General features: G+C 37.7%; 2 long non-coding RNA genes across 2 annotated transcripts; both read right to left on the bottom strand.

Moving 5' to 3' along the window:
• Window positions 1–2,127: 2,127 nt before the first annotated feature.
• Window positions 2,128–11,949, bottom strand: LOC126966212 (uncharacterized). The gene is made up of 4 exons (XR_007729698.1): window positions 11,796–11,949; window positions 7,693–7,773; window positions 6,984–7,127; window positions 2,128–2,269 (listed from the first exon to the last, which is right to left on the bottom strand). It is a non-coding gene; the product is annotated as an uncharacterized LOC126966212 (long non-coding RNA).
• Window positions 11,950–20,975: 9,026 nt separating this feature from the next.
• Window positions 20,976–24,346, bottom strand: LOC126966198 (uncharacterized). Its single transcript, XR_007729684.1, has 3 exons — window positions 24,190–24,346; window positions 22,930–23,026; window positions 20,976–21,141 (listed from the first exon to the last, which is right to left on the bottom strand). It is a non-coding gene; the product is annotated as an uncharacterized LOC126966198 (long non-coding RNA).
• Between the last annotated feature and the right edge of the window lie 228 nt (window positions 24,347–24,574).

The raw sequence follows: 24,574 nt of genomic DNA, 5'->3' as shown, positions 1-24,574 counted from the left end.
ACTGCTCGTACGTCTCGTAGTTCTCAAAACAACGAGAAAGATAGAAAATACACTGTTTTTATGATAGTCTTAAATATAATTATTATTGCAAATATTATTTGAAATTATGAGTAATATTTCTTACAGCTTTCCATGGTCCCTTGAACCAAGTTGGACAGGTTGCGTTCTTGTTACATTCCTCGAATCGAGCCGGTTTTCGTCCGTGGAGCTCGATGCATTCCTTATCATCGACTATTGACGAATGTCTGAAAGATATCAAAGAATTTAGAAGTCTTATACAATAATTTATACGTCTAGACTCTAGATAGACTGTGACAGCTGTGAACACGTCGAAAAAAATAGCGGTAAGCTGTTAACCTCTATTTTTAGCAACGCACGCACACTTAAACAAAGTGACTTAATTATCGCCAGTGTAAGACGTAGCTTGTCATGCACACTTTACTGTGTTTCAGTCTGAAGGGTGCCGTAGCTAGTGAAATTACTGGGAAATGTGACTTAACATCTTGTGTCTCAAGATGACGAGCGCAGTTGTATTGCCGCTCAGAATTTTTGGGTTTTTCAAGACTCCTGAGCGGCACCGCATTGTAATGGGTGGGGCGTATCAATTACAGCTCGTCTCGTCCCTTATTTTCATAAAAAAAGGCTTGAGCAATAAACCTGGTCTAATGTTATGCGATGCCTAATTGCAGAGGCTCTATCTAGATTCTAGACGTAAAAATAATCTAAGCTAGAAGTCACATCCTCAAAAAATACATGATGCACTTATGGAACAATAGGTAGCCTTGCGTAAGTGTACTTTAATAGTTGGTTATTCCAAGCTTATCTGAAAAGCAAATAGTAATCTCAAAAGCTGATTTGAGATTAATCTCAATAGAACCTTTTCTTGTCCTTGATTAACGAGGCTTGAAGTTGTCGTTCAGGTGAGTTCATTAGACATAGTAATTCTAGATATTCTCATCTTTCTAATGGCATGTGCCTTTTATATATGTATTGTGCATACACGCTACAAAGTATTGGGAAAGATTAAACATCACGAACAGAACTGTTGTTGCCAATAAGCCTGAGATACAGCAAACACCTAAATACCAGGATATAAAAAGTACTTGGAGATATTTCAACCAGAAATAGTTCTAGTTGGCTCCACAATAATAGTTCTGTTCGTCATTTCCGTAAATGGTCTGATTTCGCATAATCTCAAGCCACACTTCATTAAGTTTAATCTCTTTTATAATTTATAAGAAAAGTTATGAACGATGCGGGATTCGAACCCGCCTTCGCGGTTACGTCCCGTCGCTCTTCTAACTAAGCCAATCGTCCGAATGCAGCATAATCTACAAATCTTGGTATGTTTGTGCGACTCTCGGGTTGTGGCTCCATCCCACATCGTCCATAAATATTGGTCGAAATTGAATTTATATATTACTAAACACAGTAATGTATAAACATTACTGTGTTTCGGTCTGAAGGGCGCCCTTCAGTAGCTAGTGAAATTACTGTGCAAATGAGACTTAACATATTATGTCTCAAGGTGAAGAGCGCAATTGTATTGCCGCTCAAAATTTTTGGGCTTTCCAAGAATCCTGAGCGGCACTGCATTGTAATGGGCAGGGCGTATTAATCACCATCATCTGAACGTCCTGTTCGTCTATTCTCGCATTTTCATAAAAATATATAAATTCTAGCTTTCACCCGCAACATCGTCCGCGTAGAATAGTTACTTTGGGGAGCATTTTTTTAGGTGTGAAAACTTGGATTCTTTCGCCCCCTTTTTCATCCCCACACACATCGAAATTTCAAAAACGCTAGAACTAATATTTATTTATTTCTTATCAAGTGCATACAAAGTTTCATTGTATCATCTTTGATTGTGATAAAATTCTATTCAAACCTCCACCCATAAAAGGTAGCCTATGTCCTTTTCCAATTTCTAGTCCATCTCTGTACTAAATTTAATCGAAATCGTTACAGTAGTTTATGCGTGAAAGCGTAACAAACTAACATTTACACTTATAATAACGCCATTTGATGTGATAAATGCGTGCTTACCCATTACTGATGACCTGCTCACAGCGAACCTGCCGCGATCTGGTTCCATCTTCTCCACAAGGCTTCGAGCAGTTACTCCAAGGTCCCTCCACCCAGTGCGCTGGGCACACCTCCGTGTTGCAACTCTGGTTGGTAGGTGGCTTAAGACCTTCATCACACAGGTTATCTTTTACTTCATCTAGTTCATCACGCGACCGACAGCTCACATTGCGTGTTTGAAAACCTGATTGAACGAGATAAAAGCGGTAAATACTAGTACCTACAATATTTGTTAAGCTGGAACATCTGTTACTAATACATACGTAAGTATTACCTATTCTGTGCTAATACACCATTTGACGTCACCATTCATGTATTTGCTTAGCATAAGAACAAACACCAAAGCCTCCCGTGAGTATCTTACAATGCCATCACTTATCACAATACCTACCTTATAATACGTACAAGTATAACACATGTATTTTTACGTAATTTTGTAAAAGAAACATTTATTGCACGGCGATCATTTTTAATCGACTTCAAAAAAGGTTCTCAATTGTACTGTATTGTAACAATAATAATAATAATAATAATATAATAATTATTGTAACTACATTATTTTGTCGTAATTATTGGATTGACTTTTAGGAAGTCTTTTCATTTCATTTAACTTAGGAGAACTTTAGAAATAAGTCCATTATTAAGTTGTAGTAAATACACAATTATTTTTTTACTTTTTAGTGCTTAATATAATGTTTTGGAATAGGTTTTTTTTAAAGTCGGTTGGTATTTCTTAATTTTTTTTTTATTGGAATTGGCTATAGCACATATACACAGTCTTACAAAATTTATTGCTGCTGTCCATTGCATTGGCTAAAATAGTCACTCGTTAGTGAAAACTTTACTAAATGCATCTTTATCTAAAATTTGTTTTAAATTAGTCAACTCTGCTTCTATTTTGTATCCAATATTTTGGTATCGCACAATTTTATTGGTAGGTACTAAGCATAATATAATTTGATTAAGTTATTCGTATACATCGAATTATGAGAAATAAAGTTTGCCAACTGATTAGCAATTACAAAAATTGAAATAAATAATATTGAAAAATTATCAAAATGTATGACAAAAAACACGAGGCGAGCGGTTTCGTGTAAGTAGAACAACTTCCTTACTAGTCGACGTCGAATCTACGAACGAATTGAATCTTTGATCGAACTTATTTATTCGTAGCTTCGTTCACCTACCTCTCTATACAACACACATAAGCTTCTTTGACTGTTTAGTAACTTTTTATTTATTATGCCTATTAAATTTAAACGTGAACTCTTAATACCTACTAAGCATTTGGATTATAAATATTATGATTGAATAACTTAGAAGTGGCAACCCTAACTGCTCTGCCGGCTCTCGCGTTGTGATTGCCGGCAAGCTACCTCTGCTCTGATCTGCTTCTAGATGTATTACTTACTTTGCTAGTGCACTAGTGATGTGAACAGTATGGATATCGATAATATTAGAAATTGACATTTAATCAAACATGCTGTTATATTACAGTAATTTATGTTACTATACATAATGAAAAGCATTAAATATGAGTGTGGGTTTATAGTGGTTAGTGACCCTGCCTACTGAGCTAGAGGTCCCGGGTTCAAATGCCGGTAAGTGCAATAATTTATATGATGAATATGAATGGTAGTTTCAGAGTCATGGATGTTTACATGTATTTATGTATGTATGTTGTATTAAATATATCGTTGTCTTGCACCCATAGTACAGGCTGTGCCTTGTTTGGGGCAAGATAATTTGTGTAAGAGTGTGTCAGTATTTTTATTATAAAAACATCACACGTGTATTTTAATGCCTAATTATTTACAGTTACATACACTACTTTATCTACCCACATATCATAAGCCTCCACGATGCATTCAGGAGCCGCATATTATGATTTAAAAATTGAAATTTAGTTTATTATGAAATGTGCAGGCATTTGACGTAAGTTTGAAATAGTAGTAATTATAGTATGGCGAATGGCGACGATGTACAATCCGGCTAAGTTTGAAACCGAAAATTTGATTTAAAACAAAGTGGATTTCGGCTATGTTTGTTTTTTACAAGATTATAGCTGTCATCTGTCAATCTATAAAATATGACTGCACGTTTCATACTCGAGTGAATGGCTTTTTTCAGATAGAGTTTCGCTAGGCTGCTGAGCACCATACATTTTAACCGGTTATAATGGTAATGAAAAGTTTTCTGGCAGCTATCATAGTTTTTTTTTTCAGAGACTAACTAGAGTCAGCCCCAACTATCATATCGTTCGATATCTTACTTACGTGCAACATTTGTCAACTTTGTTTGCAAATTGACATTTCATTTCCAACTAAACGTCATCTTAACTGATATTAGAATAGGAGTCATTTCAATTAATTTCTTTGTTTATCAGAGATCTTCGAAGGGAGGAAGCGAGTATGCATGTATTTTGGGATTGACTGAAAGAAGTGGCGCACTTCATGGAACTTTATTAATAATTGTAGAATGTAACAAAACTAAGAAAACGCAAATCGTAATTAAGCCTAAAAAAGTGGGAGAAAAAAGATATACCTAAAAGTAAAATATAACCCTAAAATTATTAAACGATAATTTGTATCTTATGTCTATGCCTAACTACTGTCTGCTAAAAGATATGTGGCAGGTTGGCCAGCAGTGGAAATTTAAAGATATTAGTAAAAAGTGCTAATAATTGAGTATTAACAATTCATTCTTTTTTCAAGCAGGTATCGATACTTTCATAGAAGTTACCTACTCATTTTAATACCAAAAAACAATAATAATCATATTGAATCTTATTGTGAATTACTACTGATTTGAGTAGGTATCAATAGTTCGATGGTGTCGGAAGTCGGAACATCCATAATAATCCATAAATAAATAACGACAAGGGCTGTCATGTCAAAATATGAAGATGTCAATTGCTCAAAACGTTCTGTTAGTAAAAGATGACTTATTTTTAATAAATTATAATAATTTCTTTCTTTTGACTCCCATATCTTAGCGCTTCAATATTTTTATATAAACATCGTATAAACTTATGTTTATAATTAATATAAACTTGTACTTGTAAGATGCTTCCTTAATTTTTAAATTATTGGGTCCATTCCCGCCATCTTCCTTTGAATGAAATAATAACTATCGAAATCGATGTTATTATTTAGCATAACATTTTTACAGATAAGAAATTTCTACCAACAAAACAGTCTATTTTAAATGTGGTCATAATGTTAGCTTCTTGAACACACCATGGAGGGCTTATGATACTTGAGTATATAAAAAATATTCTTTATTTCAGTGTTAGTGATACCTCCACCACACGAAGCACTGCAGGGTGTGAATTCACCATGAACCCAGTTGTATTGCTGATGCGGACGGGGAGCCAAGGCGGTCGGCAAGCTGTACTCATACTGAACACCCACATTGTCATCAACGAGGAGCAGCTAAAAATAAAAGTTGACATAGAATCATAAAATGATCTCTTCTTCTTCCCATTTAGATACAAGTTTACAAGCCTGTTCAATATCACGCACGCCATAACAATGTATATATTTGACTAAAGAAACATCATACATCATCAGCCCGAAGACGTCCACTGCTGGATAAAGGCCTCCCACAAAAACATACAGAAAAATATTATAATTTAATTATATTCCATCAGATAACCTGACAAATCCAAATTCTAATTTCAACCGAAAAATACCTCGCAGTTTCGACTAAAGAGTCTGACAAACATACCGAAATTTAAGTAGGATGCATCATTGGACGGTTGGCTGAGCGGTAAGTACGTTAAGTAGCATAGCTTATAAATTTTGGCACGAATTTAAGGTTGTATTGTTACCAGATTCTTCGGCACTAGTAAAACCCTTATCTTAAGACTCAATGGCTGTATGGTTTTCAAGATACGTTCTCCCACTTTCAACCAAACAGGAATGAGCTTTCCTGTATGATGTTTCCTGGACGATATGACATGGGGGCGTTTTTAAAAGGCGTTTTGATTAGTCAGCAAAGCTTTTGTGATTCGGCTAGTTCTGTTTAAAAAAATATTGTGCTTATAAGAATAGGCAGTATTACTCGTTTTGCTTACTATACTACTGTAATTGCAAGTACAAACTAAATCTTTAGATTTGTTTTATTTTTTTTTACAACAAGGCTTTTTGCAAGTTCGATAGTTTGTTTTGATCGTTATCCGAAGCTAGCCTGTTAGAAATGACCGAACAAGCTATTCAAAATAATCTTCAATAATCTTCTCTCGACTGGTTTTGTGTGTATATCGGGTAGGTCTGAAAATCGGCCAACATCAATTTTTTTTTCATATCCCTAAATGATAAGGGTGACCCCTAAATATAATTTTTTTATTTTTCTGACAAATATTTATATTTTTATCTTATCAGCGTTAAAAATACATACAACTTCATATTTTCACCCTTCTATAATCAACCCCTGTTTTTTAATCACTTTTTTTATATTATTCTGTTCCATCCACAGATCCGCAATGGGGTTATAAGATGGCAATTGATTTTATTAATTATTGTAGTACGATATATTTGTTAGGTCTGAATATCGGTCGTCATCTATTTTTTTATACCACAAAAATTTAAAATATTGAATTTTTTGTTACTTTATATGGCAATACAATGTTTACTGGGTCAGCTAGTTAATTTATAATAAAGCCCACACCGCAGCGCCCCTCTCTACCCACGTCGCCTGTTTATTACGAAGATGTACTACAGAATTTTTACTTACTTTGCCATCAAGTGACCATCCTAGTTGGTACTCCTATTCCTGTATTAGATGACTTTGGACCAAAAATAATAACATTTTTCTATATCAGAAAATTTATTTACAGATAAAAGTCTCGTAATGTGTATCCATATTATCCTACACTATAAAAGATTTAAACTTACTGATAAATACAAGGGTTCTGTGGTGGGACCGAGAGTAGTCAGCTTATCTGGCGCAGCAAACCCTTGGGGCGAACGCTCGTAAGTAAAAGTCGATGCGGTATCCGCCGTTTAAATAATATTTGTCCTTGATCTTGCTTCTGATAGCTGGAAGTATTCAATGAGATTATATACTATTTTTTTCACGGAAGCTTTGAATTTTAGTATGAATTATTTCGCTAACTCAAGTCTAAATCGGCGTAGAATGAAGTTGTACAAGGTATTTGTAGTTGTACATAAATATATAATTATATTTGAGAGAAAATACGTTGCCAATAAATAAACGAATGTAAAATGAAGGCCAGTAGTGATTCGCTTAAGACATAAGTTGTCAAGTCTCATTTGCACAATTATTTTATTTGCTACGGGCGGCGCCCTTCATCCCTAAACACAGTAATGCTTACACATTACTGCTTCACAGTAGAAATATGCGCCGTTGTGGTACCCATAATCTAGCCGGCATCCGGTGCAAAGGAGCCTCCCACTGGTAAAAGATTGCTTAGCGGTCGTGTACATCGTGTGTATGTGTGAGTGCATTGATTCAGGCGCTCTAGTATGAACATTAAATACTATTTTATTCCCGTATTGTGACTGTAATATACACCTAACCAACATGCAGTGCAAGAATCCTCCCACTGGAACTTATTATTAAAATAAAAATATAAACTCTTACCGAGGTAGTTGTTTGACTCCCTTACTTCATAAATCACAATGCTTGTGGCACCTTCAGGTATTAGAAGCACGTCGTTATATCCTGTGGTTTATAAAAAGGAAATATTGAATTAATAGTAATAAAAATAACAATAACCCTTATTTTAATTTTACATTTAATTTTTTACATTTTTTAAGTGAGTATGTATGTTACTTAGATAAGTATACAAATATGATTTGTTTTCTGTTATGTTAGTTAAAATAATTTGCCTTATAAACTATGTACGTTTATTAATTTCTTTCCATTTTTTACTGTTTCCAGCTAGTTAGTTCCGCCAATTTGTATAATTTCAGCGGTGCACCTTATATGCGTTATAGGTCTACCCACGTTTCTCATTCTTACAGGTCCCTAACGTGCTGTATAAATAGTCCACCTAGCTCATAGTTTCTCAACCTTATTTTGCTCACCGCCCACTTTTAGTATATGTTTTTTTCTAGAGTATTTTCGTGTATTTTTTTGCCTTTTTAGACTATATTTTTTAATCTACCCACGCCCCATCTGCGCCATCTCAGTGCCCCCTAATATTCTCTGGGTCTTCTACTGCCCCCTCGAAAGTATCAAACGCCCACAAGGGGGCATTATCGCGCACGTTGAGAACCTATGACCTAGCTGTTAGTTGAGAAATGTGTCCAGCCCATTGCCACTTTAGTATAAGAGAGGTGTACGAACTTTTTTGAAGGTACCCATGTCGTATGGTCCCGGTAACACCGCACAAGGGAGCTCATTCTACAGCTTTGTTGTACGTGGAAGAAAGCTTCTTGAAAACCCCACTGTGGAGGACCGCCACACATCCTGATGATGGGGATGATATCCTAACTTGTGGCGTATCATGCGAAGGTGGAATTTGACGGCAGGAATCAGGTGAAACGGCTCTTCGGAACACTCCGTTTCAGATTAAACTAAATTTCAATTTTTACGTGAAAGACAGTTCCTTGAAAATGACACTGTGAAGGAACGCAACACATCCAGATGGATGGGATGGTATCGTAATTTGTGGCATGTCGTGCGAAGTGGAATTCGGCAGCAGTTTTCTGGTGAAACAGCTCTTCGGAACGCTCCCCGTGATAAAGACAATGAAGCGACGTCTCTTCACAATGCCAAGTGATCAAGCCGTGACTCTCATTCACGAGTCTTGGTTAACGTGGTAACCCTATAGGTTGTTTTTTACAGAAGGTGAAATGGCTGCATCTTTTCATTGGGTTGTTGTTTACGGATATTCTAGAGATTATAGAAGCTATAATTTGGTGTCATCAACAAATATTCTTGTTATATTTCTATTCAAATTCTGGTAAAAAAAAGTTAAAGTGAATCGATTTTGTATTTTTTTAATATTGCTTTGTTAATATATAAATGCCATTTTTCTGTTATTGTGTGTAATGTAATTATGTGTCACTGGATTAAAGGCTGAAAATAAATCAATATAGCAAATTGAAATGCTTCGAAGAAATTGCCTTCTGTTTAAGAAAACTGTTATTAAAAATTATAATTTTACTCTGTAGTTCCCTAAATTAAAACTTAAACTCTAACTTAGGCTCTGGAAAGACTCTCAAAAACATGGAATTATCATCGCAGATCGAATACGCGCTCTTAGTGACTAAATTGTAGATAATGTCTGCACGAATAAAGAGAACAATTTCTCTGTAGATAATAACAGCGAATACCGTAGCCGGAAGAAAATATTTTAATTTACCTTTCCTGAGATCATTTGAGTCGATGATTCCTGTGCTGGTGTGACAATGGGTGCCGTTACCTCTGCATTGCCTGCATTTGTCTTCTTTAGCGTTTGATCCAATCATCATGTCACAGCCAACTGGCTGAAAAGTGAAAACATTTTTATATCAAAATATTTATTTATGTTACGTTTTGTTTGTTACCAAAATCCAAACTTGATCACTATTTACTAAAAATACTAAAAATAATATGATGCAAAAGGTACAAGATATTTTTACAATATATCAAAAATACAATGATTATTATACCTTGGCAAAAACGCATTATTTTTCGTTTTACATACGGCGTCATTAGTTTACAATAATAATAATAATATTGACACACTCTTACACAAATTATCTTGCCCCAAACTGGCATAGCCTGTACTATGTGCGCAAGTCAATGATATATTTAATATAATATACTTACTTAAACATACATAAATACAAATAAACATCCATGACTCGGAAACAAACATTCATTATTCATCATATAAATGATTGCACCTACCGGGATTCGAACCCAGGACCTCTAGCTTAGTAGTCAGGGTCACTAGCCATTCGGCTATATCGGTCGTCAATGTCCGTCAATACTCGCTGTTATGAAATATGTCTTGGACAAATTGGCAACTTGTTCAATTGCTGTATTTTCGACATTTATAATTATTGTAAATGTAAGGGTGACCATCATAAAAAAACAGGTTAGACGAAGTAGACTTAATTTAGTAATCAGGTACCATGAAGTCTTAAAAGAACAGTATCCTACATATCAATATGGCACTTTCTATGAAAAGACAAAGTAAAGGTACATTATAATAAGAAAAATCAATTCTTCGAAGTGAACGGACATTGACATTTTCATCATATCTAGGTAAAGATAAATTACTACTTATTCAGTAGTAGGTCCCAAAAACAAATTAAGACTGTTAATCACAACGCAGCCGCACCACCAACTCGTACGCGGCCAAGCTCAGGTAGGCCCCAGTGGCCAGTGTGTGTGTGTGTGTAGTGCTGGACATGTCGCGCCACATCGCGCTGTACGTGTGCGTGCTCCGCGCGGCGCGGGCGCTGCACGCGGCCCGCTGCCGCCGCCTGGCGCCCGCCGTGCGCAAGCTGCCCGCGCTGCTCGCCAGCATGAGCCGCACCACCAACTCGTACGCGGCCAAGCTCAGGTAGGCCCCAGTGGCCAGTGTGTGTGTGTGTGTAGTGCTGGACATGTCGCGCCACATCGCGCTGTACGTGTGCGTGCTCCGCGCGGCGCGGGCGCTGCACGCGGCCCGCTGCCGCCGCCTGGCGCCCGCCGTGCGCAAGCTGCCCGCGCTGCTCGCCAGCATGAGCCGCACCACCAACTCGTACGCGGCCAAGCTCAGGTAGGCCCCAGTGGCCAGTGTGTGTGTGTGTGTAGTGCTGGACATGTCGCGCCACATCGCGCTGTACGTGTGCGTGCTCCGCGCGGCGCGGGCGCTGCACGCGGCCCGCTGCCGCCGCCTGGCGCCCGCCGTGCGCAAGCTGCCCGCGCTGCTCGCCAGCATGAGCCGCACCACCAACTCGTACGCGGCCAAGCTCAGGTAGGCCCCAGTGGCCAGTGTGTGTGTGTGTGTAGTGCTGGACATGTCGCGCCACATCGCGCTGTACGTGTGCGTGCTCCGCGCGGCGCGGGCGCTGCACGCGGCCCGCTGCCGCCGCCTGGCGCCCGCCGTGCGCAAGCTGCCCGCGCTGCTCGCCAGCATGAGCCGCACCACCAACTCGTACGCGGCCAAGCTCAGGTAGGCCCCAGTGGCCAGTGTGTGTGTGTGTGTAGTGCTGGACATGTCGCGCCACATCGCGCTGTACGTGTGCGTGACAGTGAACGCAGAAATCGGAACTCTGACCGCCAGTGGGGCCGGCACTTTAAATACACAAACAATGAAAAGCATTAGTTGCAGTAAATGTTTGTGTTTCTCTGGGGTTCTACTGCTTTTGTACGTATTTCTATTCCATGATCAAAAAGCTTTTATACTGCTGTGTTAGAGTATGAGCGCTGGCGTTATTACACACTAGTGAGACATACTAACTTATAATAAGTCGCAGTGTGACAGGAACATCACTTTCTGATCGTGGTTGATCACGGTACGATTTTTATGTTGCCATTTTATATATTGATAAGATATTAAAAAATTATCGCTTAATATAAATATACAAGAAATAAAAAAAACTAAAAAAGGAATACTGTTAAAGCTCTTTTCTCCCTCAGAGTGCCATTTATTTCCGGAGCAGTCATGATACTGTATTATTTGAAGTGAACAAAAATTGTCACTAATTCACATAAACAAACTCCATAATATCTTTTGTCATAATAAAATGCTCGCAAAATACCTTTATCTATTTACGATGTGTGTGGATTGATGCATCTACTGTACTCAATAACTCTTGATTTTCTGTAATCCTTTACATTTTCTTTTTTTGACTTGTGTTAGGCGTTGAGTATTTGACGTTTGAGTATATTTGTTGCTGTAAATGATTTGTAAAAAGATGAAGCTGTAAATGTTGATTTAAAAGAGTGGGAATGAGCTTCTTGTGACTTTTCATTAAAGCTCAACCCTTTTCGAAGTGGCGGTTGATATAAAAAGAAAAGAAAACTTTTGACCTATATGAATAGTGATTTTGATTTGATTTGACAGGCTACCACATAACCTATCAGGCCTATCACATCGATTTGTCGTGCCACCATTCCAACCAACCATCATTTGATTGCATGTTACAGAATGAGCAAAAAGAACATATTTGGAAAGATGACGTATAGCCAAAGATTCAGTACATCGAGTAACTCTGACTTATCGGAAGAGGATGAGGGACTCGCTTCGCTAATAGCTGACATTCAGGTATCTAATCATTTTGTGATAACCCGTCTCTATTTATAAATCATACAGCTACAACATTGACTTACAATAAACGCGTCTATTAGGCAGAGTTTTCATACAGTTGTGTTTCGACCGCGCTTTGAATACAACGCCACACAATGATAGGGGTCAGTGGAAAACTGTAAATAACAGCATATTATCCAAACTTAAAATGAGATGTTGATGGACTGTCGTATTTGAGATAAGTACTTATTTAAATTAATAAAATTGTGTAACCAACTCGACGTTTTATATCATTTTGCTAAATAATGACTAAACTGCTGATACAAAATGTTCTTGCCTCGAGTTCGCGTCCGACTCGCTCGTGACTTCGAACATTACTGCCATTAAATAAGATGTTAATTTGAATGTTTATTTTGATGTTATGTATAAGTTAATATATAAGTACGTATATATAACTCGTATCATACACCCTATATATTATTTATAAATCAAGCATGGTCTCGGGATGATACCCTGTAGAGGGCATGGCTTTTGGAGTGAACTTAGCATTCTGTTGGAGATTGCATTATATGAATACTGATTTCAGGCAACATCTGCGTTAATGTGTCGTTCAGAAAACGAATCTGACAATGCGGGACTAGCGCGGTCCATATACGGGGCGAGTCGGGAGGCGAGGTATATCGAACTGATGCGCACCATGCAGTTTGGTGAGTACTATAACACTACATTCTCATACATAGTGGGAGGCTCCTTTGCACAGGATGCCGGCTAGATTATGGGAACCACAACGGCGCCTTTCTCTGCTGTGAAGCAGTAATGAGTAAGCATTATTGTGATTCGGTCTGAAGGGTGCCTTAGCCAGTGAAATACCTGGGGGAATGAGACTTAACATCTTACGTTTCAAGGTGACGAGCGCAATTGTAGTGCCGCTCGGAGATTTTGGGTTTTTCAAGAATCCTGAGCGGCACTGCATTGTAACGGGCAGGGCGTATCAATTACCATCAGCTGAACGTCTTCCTCGTCCCGTTCCTTATTTTCATAAAAGAAATGCGTTATCGTGTGTGATGTGTCTTGTTATTGATATTGTCGGGTGCCGCAGAAACATTCGAGATGATATCGGAGGACGGGGAGGGCGGGTTCAAGTTAACGGTGCCGTACAACTTCGAGGGCACGGTGCGCGCGGCGGGCCAGCGCTCGCACCCGGCGCGCATGAAGCGCCTGGCGCAGGAGGCGGCCACCCTGGCCACCAGCCTGCCGCTCTCGTACTCCTCCTCCGTGTTCGTGCGCACCGACACCGACCGCCTGGACATCATGAAGGTACTCTCGCCTCTCTGGTCACCGTGTGGTGACGTCTGAAGAGATGTTTGATGCGATTTCTGCACTAGAACCCATAGGCGACAAACTAAAATATCATCCTCACTATCTGAACATGTGCGACCGACAATCTACCAATCAGTAGTGCAACCCGAAACAAATATTTCATTGTTGCTTCAGTGATTGTGTGAGGAGACAAACACTATTCGGACTCTGCGGGCCTGCAATGAACTCTTATTGCGATTCAATTGACAACCTAAAATAACCTGCTTTGCTATTTCGTACCACGACCTGATTAGAGCTATCTAATTTCGGCTGACGCCAAATCAACTGATTAAATCGCAGTGATGTCAATTGGATGTCAAAAAATATATCAAGTGAATCGCAAACTGATTTAGTTCGTTCATTCATTCGTACATGAGGTAATATTTCAACATAAACTGGATAGCTTATGTGTCAAAGTGAGCGATTCGAAAAAAGTTACTACTTAGAGGAAAGTGAATCATCGTGTTGTTAATAACTTTGAAAAATAGGGAAAACATATAGAAATGGAAAATTTTATTGATGAAAGATGCGATGACCAAAAATGAAAATTTTGTATTTTCATTTTTGGTTACAGACGGTGCAGTAAGGGCCCGGGCTATAGCCTGTTCGCAAGAACGAATTAAAAAAAATGAACTCTATCGTGCTGTCAAATCAAACATCAATGGAGGTGCGTTCATAACTCGTTATTTTTACGAAAACAGCTAAGCAAATATTTAATTAGTAATTCAAAGAACAATATTTATTTATATTACTGATATTTAATAACTACAAAAAAGGGCTTAATGGTTTATAATTTGACGTTATAAAGCGCAATTTTAAAATGTATTTGTAGTATTTTCTACGCAAAAAAAACCTCTAAAATCATATCATTTTAGGTTTCGAAACGCAACGCATATGGTTCGAGTAAGAGAAACAAACTTATGCAACGACTGTAGAGCGTCATCTCTTTCTCTCACCGCGGACCACAGACAAATTTATTTCGTTCATTCTTCATAAGCGATCTAAGCGCCATTCAGTAAAAGGCAGTTCATGGTACGAATTTTAGTGATTCAGTTTAGGTACCTAAACTGAACTGCATCGGAATCGCATCGCTTATTAAAAGTTGATGGTATGCCCTCTGGACTCGTATGTGTGTTAATCCGAATTGGAGTCGACTTTATAGCTCCTAGGAGTTGAAAATACAGGGTATTATCGTTAACCTTAAAAAAAGGAAACTAAAACCTTTCTACTTATCCCATACCAAATGTGTGTAAGTGTTTTGGATATTTCCCGTTTGATTTAAAAAAAAGTTATTGATGTCATTTTACTGATTAGGCAATCAGTTATTTTTTTTTATTCTGTCATAGTTACAGAATAATCGCCTGGTCACAATTAACGATTACATCCTGTATATATGTATATAGGTGGTGTGATTTTTAGCAGGCTGTTCACTGGTTTCCATTGGCAGGTCCTGATCACGGGCCCGCAATCAAGTTTGCTGTCAGCTGAGCACTACGCAACATGGTCAGCGCGTATGATACGCGTTAGGCTCGACCGATATCAGCTCTGACCGTCGGTCGAGCACTAAATGTACCATAAAGTGATTTTGATATGATGTTTGTATGTCCAGGTGCTGGTGTCGATCCAGTCGCTGATCCTGGTGCCCGAGCCGTACTTCAACGAGCCGGGGTACGAGCGCAGCCGCGGCACGTGCGTGGGCACCTTGGCCTCGCTCGAGTACAACTCCAACATCTACCAGGCGTGCGTGCGCTGGGCCATGCTCGACCAGCTGCGCTCGCCCGAGCCCTGCTTCCGGGAGGTACTTCCTCTCTAGTTATTTATTATTCATTACTATATTCTATTCATTTCATCATAATGATCATCAGCCGGAAGACGTCCACTATTGGACAAAGGCCTGCCCCAAAGATCTCCACGCCGATCGGTCCTGCGATGCCCTCATCCAATGCATTCCAGCAATGTATGCAATCTTGACTAGATCGTCAGTCCATCTCTCTGGGGCTGCCAACACTGCGTTTTCCGTGGTAGCCATTCGAGGACTTTATTCAGTTATACAGGATGTAAAGTGTGACCAGGTGATTGTTCCGTAACTAACTAAAAACTAATAAACCGTGTTCTTCAATATCAGCATATCTTTTCAAATAAGGAAACTAAAAGCTTTTTACCATATGAGTCTTTATTATGGAGTAACAAATTATAAACAGAAATATGCCAAAATTTATTTGAATCAAAATTTATAGACACTGCGGGATGACAAAATATGATTATGATGTAATTTTTAGATTCTGAAGTCTCATATTGTGTAGTTGCACTTTGTTAAGACCTTGTTCAGTTTACTCGAGATAAATTATGAAGTAATTTGCTTAATCGAAGTTGTTTGTTCCTGCAGGTTATACAGACTCACTTTTGGATAAAACGGAACGAGATAATGCAAACCGTTGCGAACTGGATCACTGATCTCGAGGGGCAGAGCGGGGACGAGCGGACACACCGAACCATCAATCACAACCTGTGCGCACTCAAGGTGAGCACTCAACCTGCCATTTTACCAGTACATCCTTCAGACTTATTCAAAACGGTCAAGTCATAACTCGTTTCTGGTTTATCACAACTCATTATTTTTTAGTTTTGAGAACATGTATATCAATAAAATTTTCTCGTTGAGTTTCCAGAGTTCGAATTAAAATTCGGTTGTTCGATTATAATTAGCACAAACACGATTATTTCTGCATGTAATGAAAATAAATGAGGAATATTAAAACAATAACTAGTAACCATTCCAATCACACAATTAGTAAGTACACAATAAGTTAGTACACTATTAGTTAGCACACTATTAGTTAGTACACTGTTAGCTAGCACACTGTTAGCTAGCACACTATTAGTTAGTACACTATTAGTTAGTCCACTGTTAGCTAACAAATTAGTAAGCACACTATTAGTTAGTACACTGTTAGCTAGCACACTATTAGTTAGCACACTCTTAGTAAGTACACTATTAGTTAGTACACTGTTAGCTAGCACACTATTAGTTAGCACACTCTTAGTTAGTACACTATTAGTAAGTACACTGTTAGCTAGCACACTGTTAGTTAGCACACTTTTAGTTAGTACACTATTAGTTAGTACACTGTTAGCTAGCACACTATTAGTTAGCACACTCTTAGTTAGTACACTGTTAGCTAGCACACTATTAGTTAGCACACTCTTAGTTAGCACACTATTAGTTAGTCCACTGTTAGCTAACAAATTAGTTAGCACACTATTAGTTAGCACACTCTTAGTTAGTACACTGGTAGCTAGCATACTATTAGTTAGCACACTATTCGTTTTGTTTTATTTGCTTAGTTTTCAAGTAAACAATTTGATTGCAGCGGCACTATGTGAAGCTAAAAGAGGAGCTGGCCAAGTTGCCGGTGCCCGCCGGCCTCGAAGATCTGGACGAGCCGTTCAAGTTGCCGGCCGCGCCCGGCCCCGCGCCGCTGCCCCGCCTGCCCGCCGCCGCCGCACGACGACGACGTGGTGGACCAGGACATGGAGAAGATCGTGTCCGAGGTGGTGGACTGAGCGGACTGCGGACGACAGCTGATACCACTCACGGTGAGCGGGTGGACGGTAACTGGCGACACCAACTCGCGACACCCACTCGCGACACCCACTCGCGACACCCACTCGCGACACATACTCGCGACTCCCACTCGCGACACCCACAGTTTAATACATGTTTGTATGGACATTATTCAATTTGTCACTTAAAAAAATTTTGTTAACTTTTTTATAACCCGTTAAAGTAGATGAACGTTTCCATAATCCTAAGTTAGTTCGCGAGTTGATTGTGCCTGTCCAGAATAAAGATCTTTTCGTACTTGTAAAAACAGATAAAAAATATGTTAATTAATCTCCAATGATTCCCATTTTATCTTATCGTGGGAAACATTGGAGATGAGGGACTAAATAATTGGTGCAAATATTTAGTTTGAACACTACGAGTACGTGGATGTTGCATTTAGATTAGTTCTTGGGCGCATACGATCCAGTTTCAGCACAAACTGTTGTTAATAAAAAATGTAACTAAGGTTTGACGTGGACGTGATTACTGCTGGTGTTGGAATGATAAAGCTGGCTTGTCCTTAATAGTTCGTGTTTCTCCAATATGTGTATTCCGACCAGTGTGTAGGGCGCCCTTTATATATGTAAAGATGTTAGTGACACGTAGTTTATCGTAATTTATGTATATTATTATTATTATCCTTGCTGAGTTGAGACAACAACAATATAGCCGTCGCGATCCATGCGCTTGTAATTATTTGTATTTCTGTTTTGATTGTTTCATAGGTGAGTTAAGCGAGCGTTTAGCGTGTCTTTTAGTTAACATGTATTGTGATATTATAACGGGCTCACAGACCCGATAAGTTATTTTATGGCGTACACAAGCATTCGCTCGAGGTAGGGAAGTAGCCGGAGATTGGCTACCCCGTGTTTGTTTAGGGTTTTTGCACATTATACCGCATTACATGCGAGCGTACCACACGGATAGCAAGAGGTGAACCATCGAGCTAAATTTTATTTGCTATTGATATTATAATATCATCATTCAAATGCTCCTTTTGCTATTATGCGAGAGCGCTATGGTATAAGTGTACGACGACCTTAAAACGACTCTGTACTGTATCCCCCACATACATTAAGAGTCTATTACATAAAGCCGAGTGTACATATACGTAACCAGTATCAGTGTCCAGCAGATGTTTTACTCAATCACTGGTTTCATATTAATTATACAGTATGTAATATATTATAAACGTTTTAAATTATAATTTACTGTACATATATTGTGTATCGAGTTTAAATTTTGTATTTAAGATGTATTTAGCGGTGTACAGTAGACGCTGTATGATGTTGTTTTAAAATTTATAATTACATTTTGTGAACTATGTACAGACGTAGTCCGCAATCATCTTAATCGTGATACCTCGGCTTGGTGTCGATCAGTTCGAGTCCAGATCTGTGGTTCCGATGTGTCAATCACTGTTTGCTACCAAATCAATGATTATGTTTTATTTGATGTAGGAATGACAGTAAGGGCTATATTATTTCATTGTGACACCATGGTAGCTCAACCAGTCGCCGCTACCAACTTAGTTGGTTACATTTAATGTAAACCGCTCTATTAAGAGCTGCTCATCTGGTGTCCGTTTGGTTACGTAACCAATTTGGTGGCGGGACCAGCTCGGACGCGTCATGTCTCTGGTATGGTACGGTGTTGTCCCGATGAAATATTGTAATGTTTTCAAATATTAAAACTTGCAAGAAATTCTCATTGAAATGTGTAAGACCATTTGGGGAAATTAACTTTGCGCAACGCATCACTATTGTTATTGTCGAAGAACAACTCGACCTCTCGAGATTTATCGGCATCGGAAAATATTTATTTTTGTCTCTGTAGTATTTTCCATGTAGTGCAATTTTATCATTGTGGTGGAATTAGAAAAAAGTTTTATTGGGTTGTATTCCTTACTGTTTTGCATTTGGTTTTGTGCCAATATAAAGCTATAACTTTAAAATGGTTATTAGCACTTTCCTTTTTTATCGACATTTAAGAAAATGATTATTGCCATGAGCATTTTCATAAAAACAGAATGATGTCAAAATGAAATGAATATAAGTTCATCTTTTAACCTATTCAGTACACAAAATATATCTGTGTCAGATCTGTCTGTTAAGCAATTGCATATTAGTCATGTTTTATATTTCTATATATCTAATGAGTATAATATCTATGTTCCTAAATTATTTATGATTCGATACCCCTCCGCACATTGCTTGCGGATTATTTTAAGTAAATGTTCCCAACCGTTCTTCGTTATCATTGCATCATTAACACATTCCTTGATTAAGAAAGCTTCTAATGTTATATTTGGCTTACCACCGAGTAGATTTGAACGGTTAATTCTCAGACTACGAAAGAGTGAAACATTAATTACCATACTGGTTGTTCAAACATCAGTGGTTGACAGTTGATAAACAAATGAATTGATTGCTTGGTTACAAGAGCAAATAATGTGATACATCATCAACCTATGACGTTCTATACACACATAAGGAAGTATCATTCGCAGTCTGATAGCGGAACGGCAAAAGTGTGCTTAAAGATAATGTAAGCACACTTTTCTTCTTAGTCGTATGTCAACTGTCACTGTCCGAATCAAACCTGAACTGAATAAATGTTTTACATTGCTGCTTATTGACAAATGATATTTCAATCAACTGGAGTAAAGGCAGCAATGTATAGTATCTTAGCTTATTATGATGTAATTTGTGGCATGTTCCATATTTGGCTTTGTTTTTATGCGACGTGATTTGTCTATATGTATAGAACGTCATTGTAGTCGACAGATCTAATTTGCCTACTTATATTCTATGACAAGTTTATATTGTATTGACGATTGATATTGCATGAACCCAGAGTTGTTATTTAAATCTGACGAGTATTTTTTTAAAGTTATATTAAAACAAATTTTATAAACAAGAGTTCAGTTATAAGCTACAAATGAACGGTTTTGGGTCTACAATTGTGTGCAGTAACGTGGAGCGTGTTGCCTCGCTTTTGTTGCTGACTGTACTTCGTGGGCGGTTATATCGGCCCGACTCAATTTCGTTTTTTGTTTTATATACTAACTGTGAAATTTGGGATGTAAATAAAATTTATGTTACAGCATTATTTTGTTTTATTTCAGTAAAATATAATTATGAGAATAATATAATTGACAGAATGACAATGGATTGCTACCCGGTTACCGGATATCTCTGTACCTGTTGCATGACGTCACATCGTTGGTTTGTTACGGTCGCGGTGTGCAAAACAAGCATCACTAGGATATTGTTATTACGAATTATTAAAAAAATATTTATTTTGTCAGTATTATAGATTGATGTTAATGTGTGTTGTGTGCTGATAATTATTATTATGGGAAATCAATGAATGAATCTGGATTAAGTATAAAAATATTTTTTTACATAAATTAACAGACTACAGAACTATTAACAACAAAAGCAAAGCAGTTATAGCACGAACATATCACGACATAGGTACACCTAACGGTCATGAAACTGCAAACCGTACTGTCAGTGACAAACAGGGGTGAAAGAGGTACGGGATGGAGCTTCACGTTCCAGCGAGGTCCAGAGATAATGTGACCGTGTAGTAGTGAGTCTTAAATCTAACCTAATATATACATATTGTTATTTAACATTATTATAATTTAGTGAATAACATGACATAGATCAAATTGATAATATATCTAATAAAGATAATCTAAAAAGATCAAAAAGTGAATCAAAGTACATTCTTATGCTGTATTAAGTTGTTTCTCATAAGTTAATTAATATAAGGTTTAATTTATATTAGTGTAGTGTCATTCGCAGGAACTAAGTTACTTCCAGTGATCTCTGTCCCTTTCTTCAAATTTCGGCCAGCGTTCATGCATGACTTACAACAAAATCTGGTTAGATGGAAAAATTAAAGAATTAAATACATATACTATGTATTATTTTTGGAAAACTTACAGCTAAGCTACTACATGATAAAATTTTGAGAGATGTCAAATAGGAATAGGAGGAGAAACGAGCGTACGGGTCACCGTGTTAAGATTGCCTAACACTAGGTGTTACACCGCCGCCTACATTCTCTTGCAACACCACAGGAATCACAGGAGCGTTGCCGGCCTTTAAGGAAGGTGCACGTGCTTTGTTTGAAGGTACCCACGTCGTATCGTTGCGGAAAAACCGCAGAAGGAAGCTTTTGTTGTACGTGGAAGAAAGTTCCTTGAAAATCGCACTGTGGAGGAACCCTCCACACATCCTGATGGTGGGGATGATATCCTTATTTGTGGTGTGTCGTGCGAAGGTAGAATTTGGCGGCAGGAATCAGGTGAAAAAGCTCTTCGGAACACTCCCCGTGATAAATGCGGTAGAAGACACACAATGAAGCGACATCTCCTCGCCACGCCACGTGATCGAGACGTTCACAGAGCACTGGGTCCTTGACAATTCGGTCAAATGGTTCGAGCTGATACTGTAGTGCGCCAGGCCAGAGATGACAGCAATAATCCATTTGTGATCGGACCTGCGCTTTGCAGAGTGCTAGAATTTGGGCCGGCTTGAATTATTGCCGAGCTCTATTTATGACGCCCAGCTTCTTTCGAAGCTAATTTGGCTGTGCCGTCCAGATGACTACGGAATTGGCATTGCTTGGCGTTGTATTCAAAGCGCGCTCGAAACACAGCTGAATGAAAACTGCCTAAAATATACTTCATAGAACGCCATTCAGTGAAATGAGACTGTATGCATATACTACATAGAACACCATTCAATGACTTGAGACTGTATGCATATACTCCATAGAACACCATTCAATGACTTGAGACTGTATACATATACTACATAGAACACCATTCAATGACTTGAGACTATATGCATATACTACATAGAACACCATTCTATGACTTGAGACTGTATACATATACTACATAGAACACCATTCAATGACTTGAGACTGTATGCATATACTACATAGAACACCATTCAATGACTTGAGACTGTATACATATACTACATAGAACACCATTCAATAACTTGAGACTGCATGCATATACTACATAGAACACCATTCAATGACTTGAGACTGTATGCATATACTACATAGAACACCATTCAATGACTTGAGACTGTATACATATACTACATAGAACACCATTCAATGACTTGAGACTGTATGCATATACTACATAGAACACCATTCAATGACTTGAGACTGCATGCATATAGTACATAGAACACCATTCAATGACTTGAGACTGTATGCATATACTACATAGAACACCATTCAATGACTTGAGACTGCATGCATATAGTACATAGAACACCATTCAATGACTTGAGACTGCATGCATATACTACATAGAACACCATTCAATGACTTGAGACTGTATACATATACTACATAGAACACCATTCAATGACTTGAGACTGTATACATATACTACATAGAACACCATTTAGTTCCTAAAGTCTGATTTGCATTGTAGCGTTGTCTTATGAATCGAGATCGCGTGCCCTAAGTCATATGAGTTGAGATTGAGTGAGACACGACATCGAGCGCTATGTTAGCCTACAAAGAAAGAAGACGGCGAACAAATGCTAGTTAAAGACCTACCCTGTCTTTCGTTCGATAACTTTCCTTCCCTGTCGTTGTTATATTATATGAACCTGGCTTTAAAAGATAAACTTACGTAGAATAGTTACGGTGTTGGCAGAACTTGCTGCGCACTATGAGTTCACAGTCGGCGAAGGAAGCGTTGTCATTGCACTCTGACGGGATGTTCAGTCCTGAAACACGAGAGGTAGTAAAAGTATCTTCAAGTATGATTGTTGTTATTGACATATTGTGTGATTAGGTTTGATGGTAAATTGAATGAATCGCTCGACTATATTGCCCAAAGAAGAAATTCAGTAGAGCTATGTATATTATTTACATTTATATAGCTGGAATTTTCTCAATATTAGTAGCAATTTTATTACAAGTATCTTACGCTTAAGTAATCATACCTACGCATAATTATTATGTTATCATAAGATAAAATATTTTTGTTCTGATGAGCAGTAGGCAGAACTAACAGCTTTATTAGGTATCTTCTTTTAGTATGTTAACCATAATTTTGTTATTAAGTTAATAATTAATAGATATGTAATCTTCAAAAAGTTTATTATTAGTAGAACATTCATGTAAGTACCTAATAAACTCCCGATTATATTTTATATGGTAGATTATATCTAATAATATGTAAAAGGTTTAAAGTCGACTTTAAAAATGATTTTATTATTTTATAAAATATAGCAACCTGTACTAATGTTTAGCTAAAAAAAAGGACATATCCATGTAATAGAATTATATACAATTCTTTTACAAGGCATGGAAGACACTTAGAGGCAATCGCATCAAGGTACCCCTGTTCTTTCATACATAAATAACTTTATGTATTATAAAATTGCAAGTTTACCTAATACATATTTTGACGTACCTATATTATTAAACACACAATAAAATATGTATTATTACAATTACACATTACAATTAAAGATTATTCGAGAATTTCTATGATTATTAAATATATTAATTCCAATAGATAACCCATCTCTCAAGTTCAAGGTTTCGCTTCAGTTCTACTGGAGTTAGGCTCATAAAAAAGAATGAGAATGGCTTTATTTAAAGGAAAGTGATATAATATAAAAGACACCTAACTACCCACCTACTTATGTACTTCATATTTAAAGTTTGCAAAGGGTCGCGGGTTCGATTCGTGTTCAAGTCTGATACGACTTGCTTTATGTCTTCGTCTGCGTTTAAAATATTTTTGGGACTCAAAAATGGAGATGTAATAAATGATTCCGATGGAGTAAATATTAATTAGTTAATGTACTTATTGCTTGCCACGTATTCTCTTTGTTACCATAAAAGATACTGGGAATCCTGATGAGATAAAATCACTTACCATTTAAAGGCACTGCTGCTACGAAGGAAAAACTTACAAGAAATACTAGAGCTATTATTAATCTGTGCATTTTTAAACAAGTTTTATTTTAAGAAAAATACTACTGTACCGTTGAATAAACAGTTTGAGCTCTGATTGAAACGATAGTGTATCTGCGGAGTTCCAGTTAGAAATAAACTTGATTGTTGGCAGTACGATAACATATATATAATATGATATTATGTTTTATATTGAGTCATATAATCACTGTATTCAGAGACACTACCAGCATATGACCTTATAACTTTGTTATGAAAATCACTTATCTTCGGGTGATAACGCGGCTTTTTATAATATCACGCCACTTTAAGAAATCAGGGATCAAATATATTATGTGTCGGTTTTG

Source organism: Leptidea sinapis, chromosome 9 (assembly GCF_905404315.1).
Source record: "Leptidea sinapis chromosome 9, ilLepSina1.1, whole genome shotgun sequence".
Classification (NCBI taxonomy): domain Eukaryota; kingdom Metazoa; phylum Arthropoda; class Insecta; order Lepidoptera; family Pieridae; genus Leptidea; species Leptidea sinapis.
This window is presented reverse-complemented; position numbering and strand designations above follow the sequence as displayed.